Here is a 17,508-nt window from a genome sequence, read left to right as displayed (position 1 = left end):
GTGATCTCTGCATCCTTTGGCTAGGGTAGAGAAAAAGCTCCTAAAAGCTGTGAGAGAAAAGTTTACCTTCCAACAGTGTAGGAGGGTTCCCTTTTCTCCACACCCTTTCCACCATTTATCGTTCATGGACTTTTTAATGATGGCCATTCTGACTGGTGTGAGGTGATACCTCATTATAGTTTTGATTTGCATTTCTCTGATAATTAGCGATATTGAGCATTTTTTTCACGCACCTATTGGCCACAGGAGAATTGTTTGTTTAGGTCTTCTGCCCATTTTTGGATTGGGTTGTTTGTTTTGGGAATGTAGTTTGGTGAAGTCATTATGGAAAACAGTATGGAGATTCCTCAAAAAAATTAAAAATAGACTTATATGATCCAGCAATCTCACTCCTGAGCATATATCCAGAGGGAACTCTACTTCGAAAAGATACATGCACCCCAATGTTCATAGCAGCACTATATACAATACCCAAGGCATGGAAACAACCCAGACGTCCATCAACAGATGACTGGATAAAGAAGCTGTGGTATATTTATACAATGGACTACTACTCAGCCATAAAAATAAATAAAATAATGCCATTTGCAGCAACATGGATAGACCTAGAGATCAGTCTAAGTAAGCCAGAAAGAGAAAGAAAAATACCATATGATATCACTCATATGTGGGGTCTAAAAAAAAGAAAAAAAAGAGGACACTAATGAACTCTTCTACAAAACAGAAACAGACTCACAGACACAGTAAACAATTTTATGGTTACCGGGAGAAAGAAGGTGGGAAGGGATAAATTTGGGAGTTTGAGATTTGCAAATGTTAGCCACTATATATAAAAATAGATTTAAAAAAACAAATTTCTTCTTTATAGTATAAGGAACTATATTCAATATCTTGTAATAACCTGCAATAAAAAGAATATGAAAACAAATATATTTATATGCATGACTGGGACATTGTTCTGTACACCAGAAATTGGCACATTGTAAATGACTATACTTCAATAAAAATAAATAAATGAATAACTAAATAGATATGCAAATTTTTAAAAAGTTTACCTTCCATTATCAGCACAATTACTTACTATTTGTTCTGCTGGAGCCACTGTCTGAGTTACTCATGTTTTTAAGTCTAAGGACTTCAGGAAGTACAGTTTCAAACAAGTTTTATCCAATGCCATTTCGCAAAAACTGGGGCTTGTGTGAAACAGTCCTGATCTCCCTTGCCCCAAATGAAAGTTGATAGTGAGACAATGAACCACCTAAGCCCGAAGAAAACCTTGGTATATCTTTAATTCCCCAAGGGAGGCATGGGTCAAATGTGCACATATGCAGTACTGAGACCTACATATATGTATATACACACCCACCAAGATAGGCACACCCAACACATGAGTGCCAGGGCAGGGGTAGTGTATTTTGTCATTATTTATTTATCCGTGTTTCATCTCATAGGTCTGTGAGCTTCAGAAAGCCCAGTGGGAATCTTCAAGCTGGGCCACGGATCTGACCAAAGCCAAAATAAACAATGGCTTGAAGAAAATCTACAAAAAAGTGCTGATTTGCAGTATTCCCACAGTCAGCCACAGCCCCCACCATCATTCCCATGGAAAATACCACTGCTGGTGCCAAATCAAGTCTTCCCCCCATTATAGGAGCATTGTTTTTTGTTATTATGTGAGTTCTTAGCATCAGACAATGGCACCACAAGAGACACAGTGGAAGCAGAAGAAGTGCCTTTTTGTTTCACCAGGTCTATGCTATTGTGCCCCAGAATCTCACATACAGTCTAGTTGCATATATTCATTTTGGTAACATGTCCATGGAGCGATGAATGTGCCAGGCTAAAGCTCAAAGGCCCTTCCTTATTTTTTTCGGAGCCCATCAAGTGTTAAATCATGTTAGTGTCATATTGCTCCCCCTTCTCCTCCCTCACTATTAACTGATTTCTCTAATAAAGTTGGCCCTAACAGAAAGAGTGGTATTTCAGGGTTATATCATGGGACAGGCATTCAAGAAGCTGGGTTACAAGCTCAGCTCCATTCCCAATTAGCTTTGCTTCCCAGGAGGAGCTGTTCGAACACTTTGCACCTCTTTCTCCAGTGCTTTGACTCCATTAAAAAAAAAAAACAGGCCTCTTTGGAAACTTGCTGAGAATTTCTGCAGAGAACAGGTGGGGGCTGAGAAGGTGACCAGCCTGATAAAAACATGTGACTTCTTTAAAAGAAAAGCAGTGACTTTTCACGATGCCCAATGAGGCCAGTGCTCCCAAGAGCCCTAGATGTCTTGGGTACCCACTCTGTCTGGGTCTTGTTTTCCCAATCTTCTGTTTCTTTGTTTGGCCTATTTGCTTGTCTGGTAATATTTTTCCATCCACCTTGTTTGCATATTAAAGCAAAATCACTCTTTCTTTTATTTGCCCCTCTTTTCCCTCAGACGTTCTACACTCTTACATCAAAGGCAGAGGAGTTGTTTTGACTGTAATTATGTCTTCAGGTACACAGAATCTGGTTAATTACTGAGGCTGCGATATGAGAATTGCCCCCAGATCTCACCATCCTGCATTTGCATGGGATGCCCTTCCCCGTCCTGGACCACTTTGGCTCTCCTGGGCTCCTTAGCCCTGTTCTTCCTCCTTACCCATGCACCCCTCACTAGCCCTTTCTGCCTAAGTCCACCCTCCAACATCTAGCTTTTCCTTGGACCTTGTCAGCACAGCCAGATCAGGTTCTTCTCTGCTCTTTGACCTGTGGTCTTTGTACTCAGGCTTGGAAAACACCTTCAAGAGATCTTCTGTCTTCTGCATTAACACTTGACTTCCAATCCTCAGAACTTTCTTAGCCACATTTTTCCTCGGCAGCTCTCCCTTTGGAAAGGTATTGTCTGGCAACGATCTGAGGAGCTGCCTCAGGGCTCCGCTCCTTGGGAGCCTTTACCTTGCCTTCATCTATTAGAAGCGAGAAGTGGCTTCAAGAAAAGCCCAGGAGTTGGGGATTAGGGACTGGTGAGACACGAGCAGAATGACAGGAATGAGGAGAACTGTGGGACTCTTCCTCTCTTACTGACTCGGGCACAGGCTTCCTTCAACCATTCCCCTGCCCTCCACCCCCACCCATACAATCACCAGCAGGTGTAGACATGGGCAGAGGATAAAGAGCCTCCGCCCACTGGAGCTCACCCGGATGTCACCTGCTCCTGGGCATTATCTCTGCTCCTCTGGACTCTGCCCTCCCTTCTCCTGGACCTCTGAGGCTGGCAGGCCCTTCCTGACTCGGCCAGCTCCTGGGCTTCTCCTATGCAACGCCCAGTACTTACAGGGTTCATTAGACTATGAGCTCATCGAGGGCAGGGAGCATGCTTTGCTGCCCCAGCATTCCCAGTCCCTGGCACCCAGCACAGCACAAGAGTGGCACAGAAGAGAGGCGTAGGCCATGACAGTCAAACAGATAAATGCCCTTTCCTTGTCTGGCTGCAACCTTGGTGCTGGCCTTTCATGGCTTCCTTGCTCCAGCGTGGCAAGAAGAGGCATTTGATACTGTCTGCAAAACTATTCCTGAGTCATTCACATTAAAGTTTAAATATCAAAATGCTGCCTCTGTGGAGAAGCCAGAAACCCACTGAGCCAGATGGTTGAAGTTCCTGTCCCAAAAAGTGCAGAGGCCTGACCGCCCTTTCCCCCTGTTCTTATTGCTCTACGAATCTGGTGACAAGATGGGTCTCTAATGTAATAAAATGCCTCTGATGGAGAATTTTCCAAAATCAGCAGGCAATGAAGGCAGTGGCCTGAGACCAAAGTGGGAATCATGCGGAGCTTACTTTGTTCAATGTCTTCTTATTCTAGGGTGTCTACTAGAAGATCCTTCAGGCCTCTACTTTCCTTAATGTCTTCATATTTTTTAAAATGAACTCAACAAAGATTCTAAATTCAGGTACATTAAGGTACCAGTGAATGACACTAGGTCAAATATGATCACTTCCAGAGGCATTTGGAATGAAAAGATGCCCAATGCCTTAAGCTAAAGGAATGCTGTTCTAATGGTGAAACATTAGGTACCAGGAAGTGGAAAGGAAAGGTATTATGCAGGTGGCAAAGGATCTTCTTCCTGATAATTAGCTGGCTGATTGTGTAAGTTACTTGGCTTTAGTATTCTCATCTACAAAGTGGGAAAACAATGTTTGCCTTGGTGAGAGGGTATATAAACAAAGATTTTGGAAACTGTAAAGTGCTGTGCACGTGTCAGGATAGTATTAGCCTAGGAAAGTCCTGGAAGATTTTCAGGGAAAATAAAAACAATGACAAAACGATGGGAGCAAGTTAGAATCCCAGACTTTGGGGCCAGCTGTTCCACTGCACTACTGTGTAATTTTGGAGAAATAATCTCATATTTGCAGCATCAGTGTCCTCACTGATGATGGGAAAGTTCCATTGGCATACTGTTTACCTCTCTCTTCCTTTCCAAAAAAGCATAATTAATTCATCTCCTCCATGTTCATTAATCACAGACTGGGATGTCACTACCCACTGGGGTTTTGGGTCAGCATGGGAGAACCAGGTGACCACACCGAGCTGGTAAAATTCTAGCCGAAAGTAAAGAAACTGGCATTTTAGTTCACCCAATCTGACTTATCTCTGGGAAGAACCTACTTCCCATTGATACTTTTTGGAAAATAAACAAAAAACAATTGAGAGAGACTCATTCCTGTCTTCAAGGAGGTCTGGGGGGACTTGGACCCGTGTCTGTGAACCACTGGACTCAATAATCTGGGAAACAGCCCCCACAATGGGGGATATACAAAATCTCCAGGGAAGAAGCAGCCCAGAATGGTGCTGCTTCCTGTCCTCAGCCTTCTGCCTGGACACCTGCCTACCACCCATGCTCTCCTCCCTATTGAAGCCGTTTTTCCCTCTTTCTTCTTTTCTCATCCCTCGTCCCTGAGGCCTGCAGGTTGCCCTCTCCCCTTCCTGACCCAGAGCTCAGTTCTCCTGGCTGAAAAGGTTGATGAGCACTGAAGCGGATATATTTATTGGGGATAACTGATGCATGAGCACGTACTTAACACACAGATTAAGATTCATCCCATCAGAAGACATAGTCTCCCGTGTGTCAGGCTTCTTCTAGGTGTAGGGGCACAGCAGTAGGCAAAGAGCCAAAACTCTCACCCTCACAGGACTTATTTCTTATCCAGGTATACATGTGACGTAGGACCAGTGGTCCACATGCAGACGTATACATAGGCACATACATGCACACGAAGACCCTTTACTCCTGGGTCCATCAGCAGATGAAATGTAGACTCCAAGTTGGAGCCAGAGTAATAGGAATTCATACAGTGAAACTGTTACATCCTCTCATGCATCCTAGAAATAGTCATAAAAGAGAGTAAGAAAGGGTTTGCCTCCATGTTTCCCTTTCTGTCTTCTCGCTTACATTGGAAATTGACTTTCATTTGCATACACTGACCCTTTGCATGTTTCCACATAGTAAGGCATACCACATCATGTAGTATCAGAACAGTTAAATTTTTAAAATTTTTCATGTGTTATTCTAATTCACAGAGTTCTGAAAATCTCATAGGTATGTGTGGCCTGCCAAAGAGTCACGTCAAAACAACTGTCTAAAATTATAACTTACCTGGAATAGTCAGAAACGTAATCAGAGGCTATTCCCATATAACTACACCTTAAGAACAGCCATCCCAGACAGGCAGGCACATGAGAATAACATGTTGGCATATAGTTGCAAGAATCTGCCTTAGATTTTTGATAGTTAATTGCATCATTGTTAAAGTAGAATTGAGTAGAAAGTCCCAAACACAGAAGCTGTTACTGGGAAATTCTCCATTTCCTGGTTTGCTTTTCAAAGTCTTGGAAGAACTGGGCTCTATGAAATCTTAGACTAAGCTGATGCTGAGGAAAATGCCTCTCATCTTGCTTAATTTTACATCTTTTGGACATGAGTGCTTTTGAGTGCATTATACATACATATACAACATGTGGTCCCATGTTGTCTTAGAGACCCTGTAAGTATAAGAGTTAGTATTCATAGAATGCTTATAATATTCCAGGCCCTGTTGTCCAAGCAGTTTTATTTCATCCTCAGACTCACTCCATGAGCTATTATCATCACCCCCATTTTACAGATGAAGAAATGGAGGCTGAGGAAAAAGAAGTGCCTTGGCCCAGATGGCACAGCTACCAAGTTGCAGAGCTGAAGGCTCCCAGCCTAGCACCGCAGGATGTTCCCTCTTTCTGTTTATAACCCACTTACCTTCATTCATTTCTGTCCAGCCACACATGGGTCGGGTGTACGTTTATGCAGTCTTGCTAACTGGGTTTAAATGCATAATGGGGCTGCTTGTTCCAAATTCTCATTAGCTTGTAGACTGAAATTTCTCCAGTCTACAATCTGGAGACTGGATTATCTCCAGACAATCCCCTTCCCCAGGCTGGGAGTTCTTCCACAGCTTCCATGGCATCCCCTGCAGTGCCTAACAAGTGACCCACATTGCAAAACAACTATGCAACATGCATTGCTCAATTGCTAAGAACTCTGCACAGGGCCAACTCAGAGGGTAGGCAGCACCTTCAGTGTTATTTATCAGACACTGCCAATCTTCCCTTGGCACCCCAGGTAAACTTTCATGATCTGTCCTCCCCTTTACACAGTTAGCCTCACTGCTGAGCTAGAAGACAGTCATTGTGCCACAGAAGGCCCTATGATAACACATGTGTTTGCCACCCGCACCAAAGTTTGTAAAGCTGAGTCAACACTTAAGTGCACTTAGAAGGACTGTTGATCACACAGGGAAGAGAGTCTCAGCCTGGGCCTATGCATTAGAATGACCTGGAGTTAGGATTCCCAGATTTATCAAATGAAAATACAATAATTTGAATTTTAGATGAACAACAAATGATGTTTTAGTGTAAGTATGATCTATGCAGTATTTGGGACATATTCATGCTACTGTTCATCTGAAATTCAAATTTAACTGAGTGTCCTGTATTTTATCTGGCAACCTTAATTGAGGAGCTTAACCTAGTACAATTAAATTAGAATCTCTGGAAATGGGGTTCAGATACCAATAATTTTAAAATGTTCCTTCAGTGATTCTCATGTGCAGCTATGCCTGAGAATCACTGAGAGAAGAGACCTAGTATCTTGGAGGGTAGAGGAGAAATGGGGTTTGGCCCAGGGTGGGCAACTCCCCAGCAGAAAGTAGTGGAGACAGGTAACAAATTTCACTTACCCAAGGGTCTGCCCTCAGGGAGCTCAGTTGGGCCACATCCCAGCAACCACCAAGCAGAGTTGGAGTGGAGCTGGACTGTGAAGCCAGCATCGTATCTTCAGGGCCACAGTGGGGTGCCCAGTACCATCTCTAGGGATCTTGGTGCCCTCCACAGATGAGATACCAGTCTTCCCTCTACCATCTCCATCCTGAAACAGCTAAGCTAGCATGTATCAAATTTTATTTCCTTTGCATATCTGAATTAAGCAGGAACCCAAATTTCTACCATGACTTAGGGAGCTCAGAGGATAGATTGCCTTTGAGAAGTAACACAATATATGGGTTTAAAGCTTGAGTATTTTTTGGGGGGGATGTAATTAAGTTTATTTATTTATAAATTTATTTATTTAAATGGAGGTACTGGGGATTGATTCCAGGACCTTGTGCATGCTAAGCACGCACTCGACCACTGAGCTATACCCTCCCCCCAAAAGCTTGAAGTTTAATGCCAAGCAGAGATGGTTCAAATTCTGTTTCTGTCTATAAGCTTGGGTAAGTTACATAAACTCTCTGAACCTCAGTTTTTCATCTGCAAAATGGAAATGATAATCATACTTACCTTATAAGTTTATTGTGAAGATGAAATGAGATAATGCCCATAAAGTGCTTAGCACAGTGTCCAGCATGGAGGAAGCATTCAATAAGGAGCTGTTACTGTTATTTCATTGCTGCTCCCTTTCCCAGATGCCCCCTGCAGATCTTCCTCTCCCAAGGCTTGGGAGCAAAAGATCGTATAGGTGGGGCTCCAGTACTGTACCACCCAGAGTTTCCCAGGGAGTCCCTCTACTGGACGAACATAGGCTCAGACTCCCTTGTTCTCACCCTTCTAACTCTGAGCCCTTGACCAAGCCTTGTAAGACAGGATTACTCATAGCATAAAGGAAAGGGCTTAGATTGCACAAAAGGGACCTAACTCTCTGAATTTCAGTTGTGACTTTATCACTAATTGGCCATGATCTCAGGCAGGTCATTACACCTCTCACGGCTAAGTTTCTTTATCTTATAAAATGGATCTATGCCAGATGGTCACATCTAGTCATAATGCTCTGTGATCAGCTCACCTGTAGAAATTCTGGCCCTGACTCCACAGCCACTCTTCTCAGAGAATGAAGATTCTTTTTCTGTCTATTCTCAGAGTTCTGAAGTGGAGCTTCAGTGTTCATGAAGGGTGGAGAGCTTTGAGAGTGGTGGGTTTCCCACCTTCTCTTCAGGTACATATATACTCTATTTTGCTAAAAAGTCCAATATACCCTCCTGTTTAAGTTATATTTTCCCTTCAAATAATGGAGGGAGTACCACCTCACACCAGCTAGAATGGCCATCATCAGAAAGTCTACAAATAATAAATGCTGGAGAGGTTGTGGAGAAAAGAGAACCCTCCTACACTGTTGGTGGAAATTTGGTGCAGCCACTATGGAAAACAGTACAGAGATTCCTTAAAAAACTAAAAATTCAGTTACCATATGATCCAGCAATCCAACTCCTGGGTATATATCTGGAAAAGGCAAAAACTCTAATTTGAAAAGATACATACACCAGAATGTTCGTAGCAGCACTATTTACAACAGCCATGGCATAGAAGCAACCTAAGTGTCCGTTAACAGGTGACTGGATAGAGAAGATGTGGTATATACATACAATATTACTCAGCCATAAAAAAGATGAAATATTATCATTTGCAGCAACATGGATGGATCTAGTGATTATCATACTAAGTGAAGTAAGTTAGAGAAAGACAAATATTATATGATATCACTTATATGTGGAATTTAAAGAATAATACAAATGAACTTACCTATAAAACAGAAACAGACTCACAGATATAGACAACAACTTTCTGGTTACCAAAGGAGGAAGGGGGAAGGATAAATTAGGAGTATAGGAATAACAGATACACACGACTATGTATAAAATAGATAAACAATAAGGATTATTGTCTAGCACAGGGAACTATATTCAATATGTTGTAATAATCTATAATGGAAAAGATTCTGGAAAAGAATACATATGTATGTAAATATATATCTGAACACTGCTGTATATCTGAAACTAACACAATATTGTAAATCAACTATACTTCAATAAAGAAAGATTGGCAAAAAGGAAGAAAAAAAAAAAGAATGGAGGGAAACTTCAGTGTTTCTTTTTCCCCTTTCTTTACAATGATCCCACACTCACCACCACCGGTCATTGCCAAAATCCATGGTGCAAATCAAAATGTGAAGGGGCGATTTTGAGGGTGTCATTCAAAAGCTAAAGTGCCCCCCTCCAACTGGAACACCTTGGATGCACCTGTTCTTTTTCTATTAGGTAATCCCTTACTAATCCTTTTTCAAATTTCACCTGCCATTGAGAGTCCACTGCTGTTGTCATTTTTGAAGGACAAACCTGTTTTTCAAGTGATAATTACACTGGCCATCTGTCTCCATTAGCTTTTCCCCACCCATCATCTTTCTCCAAACCTCTAAATGGCTGAAATAATAGTGCAATAAAAGAATCTGGTTGTAACAGACAGTATTCTGTCCACGTGTTCAATATGGATCTACGAACAAACCAAGTAATAACAGAAAAGTCCTCTTTAGTTTTCAGAACTTTTCCTGCCACAGGGCTCAGAGCTGAAGAAATAGCCAACTCTCACTTCTGATGAAGAAGATAATTTTATCAGTGTGTATCCCAAGGAGGGGTTGTGTTGCTTTTTAACAAGGGAACATAACTGGCTAACATCCATGCTGATGGGTAGTCTGGGAACACGCCTATCTCAATTAGGGCTTGAGATAAAGTCCTAATCAAAGTGGTCATGAACTCCTTTTGAAGCTGCACAGGAAATCTCTGGGAAACACAGTTAAAAAGGCTCTAGTTCAAAGGAAACTCCTCCTTTATTAATAATATTCAGAGATTTGTTTCTGATTTGGTTTTGGTAAATTGTGGTGAAAGAAACAAAATAAGAATTTGGGCAATATCTCTAGGAAATCAAACTCCAAAGTTGGAGTTTGCAGATAATTAATTTGGGGGGATCTTGTCAGCAAGCAGTTGGAGTTTTGGCGTGGTGAAGCAAGACCCAACAGCTAGTCATTTTGGTGTTTTTAGGATAACTGTTCTTGGTGTAAAACTATCTCCACCTTCCCCCTTTGAACTATCATAATTTAACATACTTTGATGGGGTTAATTTTACTGTACTAACAGATTTACCCAGAAAGGATCCTTGCATAATTCAAGACTGATTATCTCTTTGGGAAGATGGGCCCAAAATATCTCATGGAGACATTCTATTAGCAAAGGACTTTGGTCACTTAAAAGTGTTGGTAAGTTATGTCCAAAGTTAGCATGATACTGAAATTTCAGTTGATTTTTGCTTTGGGTAAGAAGTGTAAGTAAAAATGGGGGGGGGGACTTCCAATCCTAGGAAGATGAGGTAGACATACTCTTCACTATTCTTCATACTAAGCACAACTAAAAACTTTGGACATCCTATATATATAACAAACACAAGAAGGGTCTTAGAGGTGGAGCGAGAAAGGCAGACCAATCAGGGATCTCAGGACCCAAGGAACAACACAGTGTTAAGTTCTCTGGGTTTTATTTTTGCTTCATTTACCCCAGACTTGGAGTTGAAGAAGCCAGCAACCCGGAAATGCCAAGTGCAGACAAAAAAAAAAAAAAAAAAACAACTCCAAACAAAAGTCTGTCCTCTCTAGTAAAAGGACTAGGGAAGGGGCAGCCTGGCAAGACAAAAACTTTTAGATAATAATCACTCTGCTTCAGCCAAACAAGACAGAAAAATTGTGGGCCCACCAATACCCATACCAGTAAAGGCCAAGCGGGGAGACTAGACTTCCACCCTAGCCAGGCTGTAACAAGGCTCCCCAACAACCGCTGTTAGAATTGTCTTAGAGTAGGCAGAACAGCGAGCCAGGACTTTCATTCCCACGGCTGGTAAAGAGAGCCCTCCCTCTGCAGTGTTAGTGCAGACCACATGGGGAACTCCCACCTCTACTCAGCTCAATAAAAGGCCATCCTCATCAGGTGTCAACTGGGCTGAGAGGAGAACCTGGAGTCAAGTCTCCCCCTACCAGTAACAAGGCAGTGTCCCCATTCACCTGCTATAGCGATGTCAGAGGACGCTTTGTGAAACAGAAGGTTTAAATAAGATGCCAAATCTTCCAACATGAAAACATCTAGGTTCCAGTAGAAAAACCATTCCATTGTAAATTGTATATCTAATGAGGGATAATCCATTCCAAGAACCAGGAAGAGCTCAAACCAAATGGAAAAAGACAATCAAGAGATGCCAACACCTAGTTAACAGAGAAATAGACATGATGAACATGTTTCAACAAACAATTACAAACATGCTTGAAACAAATTAAAAAATGGAAAAACTCAGCACAGAAATAAAAGATCTACAGAAGAGCAAAATGGAACTTTTAGAACTGAAAAGTATAGTAACCCAAATAAAAAGCTCAGTGGATGGGCTCAACAGTGGAATGGAGGGGACAGAAGAAATAATCAGTGATCTGGAAGATAGGACAATAGAAATTATCCAGTCTGAACAACTGAGAGAAAACAGACTTAAAAAAAAAAAAAAGAACAGAACCCCAGAACATGTGACTATATATAGCAAATTATCTAAGATTAAAATCACTGGAGTCCCAGAAGGAGAGAAAAAGGGCAAGGCTGAAAAAAATACTTGAAGAAATAATGATTGAGAACTTCCCAAATTTGTTGAGACCTAAACTGAGTGACTCCCAGACAGGATAAATCCAAAGAAATCCATGACAAGACACACCATAATTAAACTTCTGACAACAACAACAACAACAACAACAACAACAACAACAACAACAACACAAAGAAAAACATCTTGAAAGCAGTCAGAGAAAAGTGTATATATATATACATGATTATTCTAAAATTTATATGGAAAGACAAGTGAATTAGAATAGCTAAAACAATTTTGACTCTATCTGCTTAATATCAAGAGTTAGTGTAAACTCTCTCTCACACCACTCAACAAAAACTGACTTGAAATGGATTAAGGACTCAAGTGTAAGAGCTGAAAAAATAAGAATCCTAGAAGAAAACATAGGGAAAATGCTACTTGACTTTGGTCTTGGCAATGATTTTTTGGATATGACACTAAAGGTGCAAGAGACAAAAGCAAAAATAAACAAGTAGAACTATATCAAACTAAAAACACTTCTGCATAGCAAAGGAAACAATCAACAAAATGAAAAGCAACCTACAGAATGGGAGAAAATATTTGCAAATTGTAAATCTGATGAGGGGTTAATATCCAAAATATATAAGGAATTCATACAACTCAATAGCAAAAAAAAAAAAAAAATTAATCTAATTTTAAATGGGCAAATGTCCTGAATAGACATTTTTCCAAAAAAGATGGCCAACAGGCACATAAGAAGTGCTCAACATCATTAGTCATTGGGGAAATGCAAATCAAAATCACAATGAGATATTATCTCACAACTGTTAGAATGGCCTTTACCTAAAAGATAACAAGCACTGGTGAGAATGTGAAAAAAAGGGACCCCAAGTGCAATGTTGGTGGGAATGCAAATTGGTGCAGCCACTATAGAAAATGGTATGGAAGTTCCTCAAGAAATTAAAAATAGAACTACCATAAAATCCAGCGATTCCACTTCTGAATATATATCTGAAGGAAACGAAATCACTGTCTCAAAGAGATATCTGCACTCCATGTTCATTGTAGCATTATCTACAATAGACAAGACATGAAAACAACCTAAGTGATCATCAACAAATGAATGAATCAAGAAAAGTGGTATACATACATACAGAATGGAATATTATTCAGCCATAAAACGAAGGAAATCCCCATTACCTATGCAACAACATAGGTAATCCTTGAGGGCATTATACTAAGTGAAATAAGTCAGACAGAGAAAGACAAATACTGTATGATCTCAGTTATATGTGGAATCTAAAAAAAAAACAAAAACCCAAACCTGAACCCATGGAAACAGAGTAGATTTGTAGTTGCCAGAGGCAAGTTTGGGGAAAGTGAGTAAAAGTGGTCAAAGAATGCAAACTTCCAGTTATAAGATAAATAAGTTCTGGGGATCTAATGTACAGCACAGTGACTATATTTAATACTACTGTACTGTATATTTGAAAGTTGCTAAGAGAGTAGATCTTAGAAGTACCTACAGAGGAGGAGGGTATAGCTCAAGTGGTAGAGCACATGATTAGCATTCATGAGATCTTGGGTTCAATCCCCAGTATCTCCTCTAAAAATAAATAAGTAAGTAAATAAATAAGTAAATAAACCTAATTACCTTCCCCCCACCAAAAAAGAAAAAAATTAAAAAATTAAAACTAAAAATTAAAACTACCGTATGACCCAGCAATTCCACCCCTGGGTATATATCTAAAAAAACCAAAACACTAATTTAAAAAAAAAGTACTTACCAAACACATATATAAAAAGCAACTGTGTGAGGTGATAATGTGTTAATTAACCTAACTGTGGCAACCATTTTACAATATATATGTATATCAAATCATCACACCATATATTTTAAATTTACACCATGTTATATGACAACTATGTCTCAATAAAGCTGGGGGAAAAGGACTATATATATACATATATATATACACACGTAAGGACTGTGTGTGTGTGTGTGTGTGTATACACACACTCACACATTACTTGCAAGACGTTACCACTGGGAGAAACCAGGTAAAGGGTAGACAGGATCTATAATTATATTAAAATGTTTAATTAAAAATAGACCAGAGAGGAAAAGGAATCAGAATTACCCTTGGAAAACACAACTGTGTACCCCATTCGTAAGTGCAGAATATATGTATGTCAAAATATACCTCATTCCACTTCAACATGGGTTACTTTGGGTCCAAAAGGAACTAGAATGATCTTACTGTAATGTAAAACTTAGAAAGAAAAAAAATGCAGTGTTGCATAGAGCTTCTCTAACACAAATGTTTGATGCAATATGCTTATACAATATAACAAAGATTCTAATAGTCACCACTTTTATGTTATATTTACTTTAATGATATGTTCATTGAATAATGGTTGCAGCTAAAAACCCACACAAAACAGGCAAGAGCTCTCTCTTCTGAGTGTCATCATGACCTGTGGGTTGGAGTTCTCTTTCTCACACGTCCTGGGACCAGTAGCTGCCATGTCAGTTCCCACTCAGCTTTCCTGGATAGCAGCAGTTTTGGTTTCATTTGGGTTTTACTCCTTTCCAGGCATCACCAAAGATGAGGTGGCCACATGGCCATCTGGCCAAGGAGACCTAGTGTCTACCCAGAAACAGAATCTAGCACATGTCCATAGGATTGCCCTAAAGAGACAGGATTATAGAAAAGAGGGCCTGGCAATTGGTAGCATGTATTTCAAGGACCCAGGTAAGGTCCCGGGCACTGTACCTGAGAGACCAGACTGCGGGTGAGATTCTGAAGCTCCTGGAGTTTGCCTTGTTGCTCTCTCAGCTTCCCTGTCCTCCCTCCTTGCTCTCATGGTCCTCCAGTCATCCAGCTTGGACTTCTTTTAGTCTTTTTTCCCCTGCCAATAACTTAAACTTTAAATAAGTAAATACAGAGGAGAGAAAAAATGAGACAATAAAAATCATCCAAATCTCAGCTGCTACTGATAATATCTTGGTTGATATATACACACAAATACACCTACTTAACCCATTTCAGGCCCTTAATTTGTACCACCCCTCCCTCTAAGGTAAAGTCAAAACATGTTCAGTGAAAAAGCTGTGTTACCATAATGCAGAAACATCCTGCATAAGGCCTTATATTACATGTGCCTTTAGCAAAGTGTTCCCTAAAAGAATGTTCTCCGGAGCTACGTTTTATATATATATATATAACTTTTTTAATAAAAAGTGAGATCATACTCCACAGGGTGTTTTTTAACCTTTTTTTCCCCCTCAATAATGAATCATGAGCATCTTTGCAGGTCAGTAAATATGCTTTTCAAATATTTTAACAGCTACACAATATTCCATTGTATGACTGTACCAGAGTTTATTTAACCAGGCTCTCTATGGTAGCCATTTAAATTGTTTCCAAATATTTTTTGCTGCTGTAAATAATGTTACAATAAACATCCTGGAGCAAAATCTTTGTACATCCTTAATTATTTCCTTAGGATCCATTCCTGGAAGGGAATAGCTGGATATACATTTGCACCTTTTTAAGGTTGTAAAAAGGTTTTGTCAAATTGTCCTGCAGTTAATTTGCTCCCTTCTTCTTGTATAAGAAAAAGTCCCACCCCCTCTCCCCAACCCACACAGTGTCCCCATCACATGAGTGCCATTCTAGTTTTCAAGGAGCTGCCAGCTAATTCCTGATTAGCTCTTAACTGATGCTAAAAGTTTAGGCTGATGACAAAGTTTGGACCTTTCCATGGCAATTTGCACTTCAGATGTGGGTGTCTGAGGAGGGTGGTGTGGCCCTTTACTGGACTCTGCTTTTGTAATATCTGCTGCTGGCACTCAGAGATCAGAGGAGGTAGTTGTGAGGTGTCCCCAACTATTATCCACCACACTGAGGGGTAGTTTGCTGAGAGCACTACTCTTCCCACCCCTTTTGGGAAGAAGTGATTCCATTCAAAACAGCAGAGCCTGTCTCTCAAGGTGCCTGCCCACCAGGACAGGCACCTTGTCATCTCTACTCGCAGGTTGCCAGCTTCAGTGGTGGTAGTGCCCAGTTCTTGGCCATCTCTAGTTTCAGATTCTGCACAGGAACTGCACCTTGCCTTTGTCCTTCTCACAGGGACTACTCAAGGCTGCATAGCAAGTAGGCACACAGTCCACGTCCCTCACTGTCTGGACAGGTTGCCTTTGAGCCACAGGTAGAGAAAAGTGCATTGGTTCTGAAACTAACAAAATGGGGATCTTGGGTCTCAACCCTCCAGCAGGGCAGCCGGGGATGTGGAGTAAAACCTCTTTCCTCTGTGTCATCCATCTGAGCAACAGGGAGAAGGGATGTCCTATTCCATGTCTCTTATAATAGGGTTGGACAAGGAGTAAATGTCTGGTGAGAAAGAGGATTTTGAGCCCTCAGGACATGATTGCCTTCCATTTATTATCATTGTTATGGTTAACAGCCCCTAGTATGTACCAAGGGCCAACCACCATGGGACAGGCAAACATTGCTTAGCTCATTTAATCTTAACAACAACTCTATGAGGTAAGTACTAGCATTCTCCCCATTTTACTGATAAGCAAACTAAGGCAAATGGAGGCCAAGAGTTTGCCCAAGTCCCATAGCTGATAAGTGAGGGAGCAGGAAATCTGACCTAGGTGGTCTGACCCCAGAGCCCACATTCTTAGCCACCATGCAGAACTGCCTGTGTAACAACACAGTGACATCAGCCACCAGCCACTGAGCAGATGAACTGGGTGTCTGGCACAGCACTGAGAACTTGACATGCAGAGTCTCACTTAATCTCCTCCACCCGTGGTCACTAGTTTACAGATAAATAAACTGAGGTTCTGACAGACAGATTCATTAGTTTGTCCCAGGGCCAGGAGAGCCCTAACCATAATCGCTCACACATCTCTTCTCCAGTGGCCTGCAAAGCCCTGATCAGCAGTGACCGTGGGACATCAGGACAGCATCTGTGTACTCGCTCCCCAGGACCCCTGGCAAACAACACTCCTCCCACTGCTCCCTGGCTTATCTCCTAATTAAGCATTTTGTCAGGGCAAGTGGTTTTTTGTCCTCAAAACAGAACTCCTCTTTCCTATAGAAGAAAGCAATTTCCTCCATGTCAAAGTTGCCAATATATTTTCATTGTTGTTTCCTGGAGTGGGGGCCTGGGTGACACCATGAACAATGTGGCTGTTTCAGCACCCATGACCCTCCCACTCCTCCAGCCTCCTCGAGGGCTCGGGTCTGATCTTCAGGTATAGTGTTATCAGTTTTCAAAGCCGGCAGGCTTTCTTTATTTCCAGAGAAGAGAAGGGAGAGCTTTTCAGCCCTGGCTCCACTGGGGATGCCAGTCCAAACCTGGAGTGGAAGCAGCCTTCGAGTGCTGATGGAACCTCCCCTCCACTGGGATCTGTGTTCTGAGACCAGCTATGGCCTCATAGGTTGCCAGGTCCTTTTTTTTTAATCTAAAAAAGTATATATTTTTATGCATAAACACATTTGAAATGATACAGAAGTAAATAGTGTAAAAAATACAAACCTCATTCAT

This window comes from Camelus dromedarius, chromosome 8, assembly GCF_036321535.1.
Source record: "Camelus dromedarius isolate mCamDro1 chromosome 8, mCamDro1.pat, whole genome shotgun sequence".
Taxonomy (NCBI): Eukaryota; Metazoa; Chordata; class Mammalia; order Artiodactyla; family Camelidae; genus Camelus; species Camelus dromedarius.
This window is presented reverse-complemented; position numbering follows the sequence as displayed.